The following is a 10,622-nucleotide window of genomic DNA, read 5'->3' on the forward strand; positions in this document are numbered from 1 at the left end:
GACACGGAAGCTATGTGTGTCAGTCCTTGGGGGGCTGGGGGTGATACTGTACTGCCCTGTTCAGACCATCAGAGGCTCCAGGAACAGGGAGAGCAAGGGGGAGGGAACAGGCCAGGGGCCCTTCCACAGATTCCCAAGGCTCTAGTAAATTCCTGGAATTCATGAACTGCTTGCCTTGAGGGGTTTTCCGTGGAAACCAGGAAGGCTTGTGATTCCTGTTTGGCCTGATAGGTTGAGATAGCACTGGTGACTGTAGGGAGACCTCTGGTGAGGAGGGGTCCTGACATGTGTCATTCCCTGCAATGCAGACTGGCCACATTGTCTAAGGCCCATAGATTCTGCTTTCCTTCACAGGCCACTGACCTCTGGGGGAGATGACAATGCCTCATGTCCTCGTGTCCCATTCAGTCTCTAACACAGCACTCCCAACCCCCCACTCCCTCCACCCCCGCACAGCAGCCCGTGCCCTGAAGGCAGCCTGGCCCTACCCTATGGGACCCTGACCTGTGACCACCACCGGATATCCCTATCCCCTGGAGTGTTCACCCTGCCCCTTCCTCATGCTCACATTCCAGTGTCCAGCGGGGTGGGGCCTCTGACTTGGCCTTCATGGTGAGGATGCAGTTGGTTGTAGGCCTCAGAACTGGTTTGCTGTCACTGTGGCTGCTAGAGTTTGTGTTTCTGACCTTCCAAAAGTCCTTCTACCCCTGAGAATATGCTGCACCTGCCCTGAGACCCCCCGGCTCATACATGCATACTACTTCCATGAAAGAAAAACGATGCTGTGTGGTGGGTTCAGGTAATCATGATCATCACTCTCATCTTTCTTTGCACGTTGTAATTTTAAGGTGCTGACAAAGACCCTCGGAGAGAGTTGGGGTGACTCCACCCTTCTCATTTCTGAGGGGGCCTGGGTCTCAGAGTCTCAGCACCTTACCTCAATGTGACTGGCCTCTGCACTTCTAGGCCCTAACTTGCCCTGCCCCTCATGACCTGTTCCAGCATGCAGGCTGTCCCTATCAGTGTCCTTATAATTGGACTCACCAGGTTCCTCTGGTCCTGACCCTGACCTCTACTCATGTGATCATCTGCCCCTGCAGAGGCCTGCAGGTACCCAGAGTTACTGCCTCTTCCTGTCCCCAAAGGTCAGGCTGGGGACGACTGCTGCTCTTTCTTTCCTCAGGTTCCTTCCTCCCTGTTCTGGAGCCGTCTGGGGATAGTCAGGAGGAACCCTGGAGATATCTTGGGCAAGACTCACATAGAGACCGAGTAGCAGAGTGACTTGAGCAGGTGATAGTTTGGAAATTCAGTGAAGCGTCTGTCCAAATTATTTTAGCAGTGGGGGCTTCTGCCATGATGCTTCTAGAAGTTTTTTTTTTTTTTTTTTTTAGTTGTTGTTTTTCTTTTTCTTTTCAGCAGAGGGGACCTGTTGCTAGAAGCTCTAGATTCATTCATGCTCAGGCTCGAAAGAGGATCTGCTACCCATGAAGATGGGTAGGTGTAAATTCTGTTGGTTCCACCATCAAAGTAGATTCAACCCTGATGACTCAAGGGTCTCTTTCCTGGACTAAGACACCAGCCACCACCTGTTCGCAGTCAAGCCTTCTCAGATAGCCTTTAACTTTGGAGGCAGACGAGAATGATCCTTCCTTTTCTAAGGAGAACCCACAGCAGGTCTCCATTCTTATTCCTCCCTGATCTAGGCACCTGCCTCTCCTCTCAAATTCTGTTTCCTCTGTCCTTATCTTCCTGCCAGCCCCTCCCTGCAGAGCCTCCTGCAGTTTCGTGTCTACAGTTAAGAGGCTGCTGGTCTCTGGGGCCGTGGCAGGCACTCTCCTCTCCAGACATGGAGGCCTGCTGCTCACGTCACACAGGACTCCACTCGAATGCCTCTCACTGGAGAGCCATCTCCAAATTCCAGCTGAGGAGCACCCCTCCCAACACTCTCAAATTGTTCCCCAAGTCACCCTTTGACCCCCGAGGACGTGTTGGCCAGAGGATGGGTGCATTGGTCAGGCAACCCCCTCCCACATCCCTTCTAGGTCCTCTCACTAGCCCATTTATCCCCCCTACTTCCTCCAGGCCCAGCCCCACTGTGCTGGGAGCGACAGCTGCAGCTGCTTCCACTCCCTAAGATGAAAGAGGAAGCTCCTATGGAGCAGCCAGCAGCACTTTCTCAGCCACACATTGGCTGGCTTAGTCTGGAGGGTGAGGGTGATAAGAAGGAAGCCCACTGGAATCCTGTGTACCACTGAGATCCCAGATGCCTTCTAAATACTGGGCCCCCTGTTGACTCACTCCATTCCCACAGCAACCTGGTTTACAGATGAGGCCACTGGGCATGTGTGGAGAATCAAGCACTCGTTGGGGCTGGAGGGACAGCACCTTGACTCTGCTCTTACCTGCGGAGGGGAATTTGGCTGCTGCAGCCCTTGAACTCAGGAGCCTCTCCCAGGGAATCACTCTGATGGAGATGAAGCAAAGGACAGGCAAGGTTATTCTAGTTAGCATATTTTGTGATGCCTAATATACCTACTTTGAAGTACTATACATCCATCAAAAAGAATGTGAGGGAGCTAGGGGTGTGGCTTGGTAAAGGAAAAATAAAAAAGAGAAAGTTCTAAATAGTACATAGAAGAAGCTACTACTTGTTTAAGAAAGTAGGGGACATTTTTTAAAAAAGTTATATGTGTACACCTCTACGTGTCTATATTTCATTTTTGTAAAATCTGTAGGAAGCCAGATTTTTTCAGGTGTGTTTCTTCCTACAACTTTATTGAGATATAGTTCACACATTATACAATTCATCCATTTAATGAACAGACTTTAATGGATTTTAATATATTCACAGACATACCCAACCATCACCCAGTCGATTTGAGAATGTCCCTCAAAAGGAAACCCTGCACACTTCAGCTATCACCCATCCCCCTCAACCCTAAGCAACCACTGATATACAGTTAAGAGGCTGCTGGTCTCTTAACTGTCCCTATGGGTCTGCCTTCTCTGAATATTTCATGTAAATTGAATCATACAATTTGTGGCCTCTGTATCTTGCTTTAATGTAGCTGTTATGGTTTGGATATGTAGTGTCCCCCCAAAACCTCATGTGTCAGAGAATGAAAGAATGTTCAGAGGTGAAATGAGTGGATTATGAGGGTTGTGACCTAATCTTATTGGATTAATTCACTAATATGGATTAACCTGGTGATAATATGGGCTGGTAGGGTGTGGTAGGAGGAAGTAGATCACTGGGGACATGCTTTTAGGGGCTCCATTTTGTCCCTGGTGATTGAAGATCTCTCCCTCTCTCTCTGCTTCTTGTTCCCATGTCCAGAGCCACCTTCCTCCCCTCACTTTTCTGCCATGATGTCCTTGCTCACCTCTGGCCTGGAACAATGGAGCTGGCCATCTATGGACTGAGACCTCTGAAACCGTGAGTCCCAAATAAAATATTCCTTCTCTACATTGCTCTTGTCAGGTTTTTTAGTTGCACCAATGAAAAAGCTGACTCCAATAGTAGCATAATATTTTTAAGGCACATCCATGTGGTAGCACATTATATTTCATTCCCTTGATGGCCAAATAATGACGTAGTGTATGGATAGAACTTTTTTGAATCTATTCAACAACTGGTGGATGTTGGGTTGTGCCTGCTTTGGGGCTGTTAGGAATGATGTTGCTCTGAACATTTCTGTGTAAGTTTTTACGTGGACACGTGTATTTATTCCCCTTGAGTATCTACCCAAACCTGAAGACCCTGGGTCCTGTGGTGACTCTACATTTAACTATTTGAAGGCCTGCCAGACTGCTTCCAGCTGCACCATTTTACTTTCCCACTGGTGATCTAGGAGAGGTCTCATTTCTCCATGGCTTAATACTTGTTATTGTCCACTTTTGGATATCAGCCATCCTAATGGATATGGAACCTCACTGTGGTTCTACTTCACATTTCTCTGATCATTAGAGTGAACATTTTTACCTACACTTTTTGCTTTCATTTAATAATATCATATCAAAATTAATTTGATAAAATGAAATAGAAATGGGGGTGAGAGTCCCAGGTTTACTACCCTCTTGGACCGTTGACCCTCATGAGCCCTTGATGCAAGTGTCTCGGCCTGAGCCCACCATTCTGTCATGGGTAAATCAGGCCTCTGCTTCCTGAGGCAGCAACTTCCTCAGCCTACGAGGACGACATTGGCTCTTCTGCACAGCAGTCATTATCCAGAGCACCTGTGGTGGCCTTTCCCATGGCCCCTTTGCTGGCATTGGATGATCCCTCTCCTTACTGCTCCCCAGGCCACCCAAGATGCTGGTACCTGAGAAAACCCTCCATTTCTGGCCCTCAACCCAATATAGGAAGCAACTGGAGGGAGGGATACAGGGACATTTCCTAACATGCCAGTGGCCAGGAGAAGCTTGAGGGGATGCTGCTTCTGGGAGGGTACTCTTGGCTGGTGAAAGGAGTTTGTTCCCATACAGATTCATATTCAGGACCCCCAGAGAGCTGGGACACCCTGTCATCCTATCCTGCTGCTGGATATCCGGCTGGGGCAGGCAGGGGCCACTAGCAGCACAGTTGCCTTGGGGAGAAGACAGCCTGATTAGGGAGAGATCACCAAGGCTCAGTGTGTTAGGCAGGTTTTTTTTAGTGACCAAAATACCAGATAGGATCAACTTAGAGGAGGGAAAGTTCATTTTGGCTTATAATTTCAGAGGTTCAGTCCACAGCGGGTGACTCCACTGCTCTGGGCCCAAGACGAGGCAGCAGGCGTATCATGGCAGAAGCACATGGTGGAGGGAATCTTCCAGGTCATGCCCCCAGTGACCCATCTCCTCAAGTCACCATCCCTCACACACACCCATAGTTACCACCCAGTCAGGGCATTCAAACTCGGAGGGACTGATTAGGTTATAGCTCTCATAATCTAATTATTTCACCTCTGAATGTCCCTGAATCAATGCAGGAGCTTTTGGGAGACACTTTATGTCCAAGCCATAGCACTTGGGGAATAGCACTACCAAGCAGCTTCCGTCAGGTATCGCCAGGTAGGGAAGAGTCATCAAGATGCCACTTAAATACCTGTTGGCTCTGGAAAGTCCAGAAGAAAATCCAGAACCGAATGAAGCAATAAATGACTAGCAGGACCCAATAAAGCATGGCACCACCAGGATGGGGGGTGGGGTGAGCTTCCTGAAGAGAGATGCTAATTACGTGACTTGTGACCAGAGTCAGGGACTTGAAGAGGAGGACTCCCCCTCTCCTGCCACGTGGAAGGAATTGGCAGAGTAACCTCAACACAGTCTCAGCCCCCAGGCTGGGTGCCAAGCAGGGCCACTCCATTGAACTCTCTGCCAGCCAAGAATGTAACCCGACATGCCTCGGGAAGGTAACTCTGACACTGTCTTGGATAACAAAATCGTAGAATCATGCATCCAAACGTTAACGAGAATCAAACCCACAATTTTAACCTTATTAAACATGTGCATTGGGTCTTGTCAGTGTTTGTTGTGTTTAAGATAATCCAGCTCATTAGACTCATCAGGCCAGCTTTTTACTGAAATTTTAAAGTTGTAATTGAGTAATTAACTTAGACTTGAGATTTTTAACTTGAAATCTAAGTCTTATAAAATATTGGGACACTAAGAGAACTTGTTATAATATTTTAATGTGTTAGATTTATAACTAATACTTAAGGGTTTTCTTTTCTCCCCCTTTGCTTTATTCCTTGTTATTGAGATCAGTGGAGGACTTTTTTTTAAAAGCAAATTAAAATTAAATGTACAAATGTGGAGTTTTTGTTTGTTTATTTTTTTGATACTGGGCATTAGACCCAGGAGCACTTACCCACTGAGCCCCTCTCCTAGTTTTAATTTTGAGACAGGGTCTCACTAAGTTGTTTAGGGCTTTGCAAAACTGCTGAGACTGGCCTCAAACTTGTAATCCTCCTGCCTCAGCCTCCCATTGCTGGGATTACAGGCAAGTGCCACGCCTCCTGGTTTCTATGCTTCTTTATAAAATAAGTACCTTAGTAAATTGAATTTAAAAGCTAAAGAAAGAACTAGAACTTTTACATTTGTAACTTTAATGAATATCAACTTACAGAATTTTAAATACTAAATAAAAAGTTTTGAATTGTATGCACAAAATGTCCCCTTTGAGGATCTCAACATCTCCTGTTGAATGGGTGTGGAATTCGAGGCTTGAGTGGGGGTTTAGGGAATTCTGTTCACTGCTCTGGCAGGCGGGGTTTAGCCCTGCCGTCCAGCCAGGGCTGTTTCGCCGTTGGCACTGGCATATAGCCATCAGTCCATCTGGCTGTGTCTTCAGTCTATCTGCACCACAGCCAAAGAGGTCATTTAAAAATGCCACCAACCTGTTCCCATCACTCAGAATCACCACCCTCTGCATACTGGCTCTGACCACCTGAATTTGCTGCCCTCTCGGGGGCAGATCTGTCACTGCCTCCGGTTACTCACCACCATTTAGCCTCCTTGGCCTGTTTGTCCCTGGAATGACTGAGGGGCTCTGGTCTAGAGACTGCACTGGCTGCTCCCTCCCAGTGGGCACTCCTTCCTACCTCTCCCTGCCAGTTCCTTCTTGCCTTTCCTCTCTTCTCAGAGGCCCCTGACTCCCCAGTCTGAAGGAGCCCCTGTTGCCCCTTGAAACTTTATCCTCTTTTCCTTCTCCCCTCGCTGACTGCCATTCTGTTATATTTATGGTGTTTGTTGGGTGTCGGTTGTCTTCTCCATCAAAATGCTCAGCACAAAAAGCCTCCTTTGTGTCTGAGACACGTGAATACTCTAGTTGGTGTGCAATAGATATTTATTGAGCATGGGAATGAAAAAGGAACACATGGGAAGTATCACTGTACAGGTGAGGAAACAAGCTCGCAGGATCACTTGGCCAGTGTTGCTCAGCTCCTTATGAGCAGGGCTGCATTCTCTGACTCATGCCACCTATGTACCTTAACCTACTTCAGGGGCTGGGGAGGTGGGCAGAGAACACTTTCAGATGAGTGATGGATGAGCCCTTGTTGTGGTTAGAATGTTTGTCCTCCAGAATACATGTGTTGGAAATTCATATGTTAATGATATTTGAAGGAGAGGTCTTCGGGAGATGGTTAGGATTAGATGAGGTCATGAGAGTGGGGTTCCCATGATGGCATTGGTGGCTATGTAAGAAGAGGAAGAAAGATTCAAGCTCTCATGCTTGCTCTGTCTTACCATGTGATGCACTCCACCATGTCATGATGCAGCAAGAAAGCCCTCACCAGATGCCATGCCATGCTCTTGGATTTTATAACCTCCAGAAACATAAGTCAAATAAACTTCTATTCTTTACTGGTTACTCAATCTCAGATATTTTGTTATAGGACAGAAAGTGTAGTAAGATAGCCTTCAAGGGATGGATGGAGGACTTTGTCAGGAAGATGACAAGGACACAAGGTACTACTTCAAAGGAAAAGACACAAAGACCCAGGAAATGCAGAGAGTTGGATGGAGAGGAAGTACCGATGTCTGTGGGATTCAGAAGCAAAGGGCATACCTGATACAGAAGCCATACATCATCTGATGGCTGGTTTAGTTGGACATGGGGACAAAGAAAGGGTGGGTGAGATGGCAGGGCCTAGTAGGAACTTGGAAGGCTTTGCCCTGGGATTTGGGGATAGGGTTAAGTAGCTCCAGGAGCTTTTTGCACCTGTGTGATGTGGCTCACATTTTCAGCATGGTTAGCTGGATAGAGGATTGGGTTGGCCATGAAATCAAATCCTATCAGCACTGATGTGAACAGAGGCAGTGGAAGGAGGATCAGAGTACCCAGGCAGGTGGCCTCTTGGAGTGTAGGTCTGTGTACCTTGCTATGAAATTCATCCTGACCTCTGCATGGTCTTTCTGTTCCGAATGTCTCTGGTGAGCTGAGGTTGCAGAGTGCCCTATTCTGTCCCTGCTGAGAAGCTTGGAACTGCCTTTGAAGAAAGGAGACCAGCATAGAGATAGACCCGTGACCTCCAGCCTGGATGAAAGATAAGTTTTTATAGGGCAGGGGCTTCCAGCCTGTTAAGCCAAGGAGGGGCTTTGACTCCACACCACTCACACACCCAAATCCTACCACTGATGAGAGAGACTTTTAGACAGATTAGGAGATCCAGGAGTCACAGATGTTTGTGGTTCATAGACAAAAGGAATTGATGGGGAGCTCTGGAGCAGCTTTTGAGTGGAGCTGCTGAACTCGGAAGGAAGAGAATTGTGGGATTCAATGGTGGGGCTCAGGTTTGAGGGTTGACAGAGGGAAGCTTGAAAGCATGAGGTCTCATACCGTGACTGGCATCAGAATCTTCTGCAGAGCTTGTTAAACACAGAGTTTCTAATTCAGGGAGTCAGGGAAGGGCCTGTGCTTACCAGTAGATTCTCAGGGAGTGCTACGGCTGCTGGTCCTGATAATACCCTGAAAATCAGCATTATAAACGGAGGCTGTGCCCATTCTTTTTATTTCTGAAAAAATAAAGCAATGAGAGGAGATGGGCAAGTCCATTTAAGCCTGTTGGGTCCAATATTGGGGAACTTGATGTGCCTCCTCTTTGAAAAATTTACCACGTGGTGAAGCAGGTAGGCCTGTAATCCCAGACACTCCAGAGGCTGAGGCAGGTTGGAGGCCAGCCTCTGTAACTTAGCAAAAACTTTATCTCAAAATAAAAAAAATAAAAGGGCTGGGGAATGTAGCTCAGTGATAGATCAACCCTGAACTCAATCCCCAGTGCTGCAAAAGCAAACACATAAAATAAAAAATAAAAATAAAAATGAACCCAAATCTAGTGTAGTGGTGTGGGAGATGCAAGGATTTTAGGGAAGGGATCTGGAGTTTATTTCCTGGTGGCCCCCAAGGTAGAGGTCTTTTGTCTTGTCTGTCTTGTCATGTCTTTGGCTCTGTCCCAGCCTGGTGGATCCTCCCTGAACAAAGAATGAGTCCTTATTCCTGTCCTCCAGGCTTCCCAGCCCAAGAGGGACCAGGCTGTGAGGAGGGTTCTGGGATCTGGAGAATGAGGCTGGGAGTGTGATATGGGGTGCTCAGAGAGGAAGGGGACTAGGTGGCGCTGTGTGTCAGGCCTTGTATATAGAGACGGGCCAATGAGGGACTACAGGGCTGAAGAGGAGACTGGCTGGGCAAGAAAGGTCTCTGCGTGCAAGCTTTGGGCCCAACTTGGAGAAGTGGGTGGCGCAGGGCCCTCTCTCTGTCCCCACAAGTCCAGGGGACACACTCCCTTCTCCAATACAGGTTTATCTTCTGACACTGACACAGAGTCCCAGAGATCATTTCCCATGGGGCTTGAAATTGACCAGGGCAAGTGGCAGAGGGTGGGTGAGAGCATGCCAGGTCCAGGGCCCTCAAGAGCGTGGCGGAGCCTGGCAGGCTCCCGGGCACTCCGCCCAGCCTGAGCAGCCAGGCTAATTACCCTACCCTAAAAGCCCTGCAGGAGCAGCGGACCGCGCCCACCCACCCGCTGCGTGCTCTAGGCCCCGCCCACAACTCGCTGGCACTCTTAGCTCCCCAGTGACTTGTGGCAGAGGCTGCCAGCCAAGAGGCCTAGCAGCCTTGGAGAAGGCGGAACCAGTGGCCTTCCGAGTCATCTGACCTTGAGGGAAGGTCGCTGGGACTCCTTGGTTCTCCACGTGCCACGGGTTTGTCCGTACTGGGAGGTCTCTGCTCTGGCTTACCCTTTGATTTTCGGGCTCTCATGGCTGCTAGCGAGTCGCTTAACATCTTTAGTCTCAGCCTCCCCACGTATAAAACGAGGATGGATTTGTTTCCAGGTCTAAATGAGCTAATGTGTGTACCATGTAAAGCTTATCTTATTAGTTATATCACTAACACCATCATCATTATAATTGCCGATCTTATCCAGTGGCCAGCAGTTCCTGTCTGGCACATCATAAATGTCAGAGGGATGAACTTGACAGATCTTTACAGATGAGAAAGTGTGTGTGTGTGTGCGGGGGGAGCGAGGTTTGGGGGTGGCATCTGCAAACTTCTCAGATCTTTAAGGGATCACCTCCTCCCTTCGTTTCTTCCAGCATCCCCCCCCCCCCCACACACACACACCATTCAGCCTGAGGATCTTTGGCGAGCTCACCTCCCAAGGAAAACATCACCTTGGAGCTGCTCCCTTTGAAGCCAGATTTAAAGTTAGGTAGTCAGTGTAGTTAGGTAAATCGGGTCTAATACCGAGTGAAATCTAAAATGGAGGCCATGCTGGCAATGATTCCGGGAAACGCAGGACAACTCATGGAATGTTAATGAAGTCCTGAAAAGGCCCTAGGCCAAAGTCCACCTCAAAGAAATGTCAATGAACAGCCCCCAGCAAAAAGGTGCTGACTCAGAAGTCCTTCCTGACCAGATTACTTCTTTGGCCCACCTGTGTCCCACCCCGCGGGCCTTCCCACCTACATTCCATCACTGAAAGAACTATAAAAAGGGGAGACAACATCCCTTCCACGGATTCCACCTCTTGGGTCCCCTTCTTCCTCCGGGAGAAGTCTTTTCTGCTGTCCTTTAATAAACTTCTAATTTCTACTCTGACCTTGCCTCGGCGTGCTTCTTTGGTGTTATTCTTCAACAT

At 48.2% G+C, this 10,622-nt stretch overlaps 1 long non-coding RNA gene across 1 annotated transcript in view; it reads right to left on the minus strand.

Moving 5' to 3' along the window:
* Nucleotides 1-10,622, minus strand: part of LOC125612515 — a 28,222-nt gene that overhangs the window by 9,790 nt on the left and 7,810 nt on the right. The window contains exon 2 of the long non-coding RNA XR_007342940.1: nucleotides 2,403-2,464. This is a non-coding gene — a long non-coding RNA (uncharacterized LOC125612515). The remainder of the gene's footprint in view (nucleotides 1-2,402; nucleotides 2,465-10,622) is intronic.

This window comes from Marmota marmota, unplaced genomic scaffold, assembly GCF_001458135.2.
Source record: "Marmota marmota marmota unplaced genomic scaffold, marMar, whole genome shotgun sequence".
Lineage (NCBI taxonomy): Eukaryota > Metazoa > Chordata > Mammalia > Rodentia > Sciuridae > Marmota > Marmota marmota.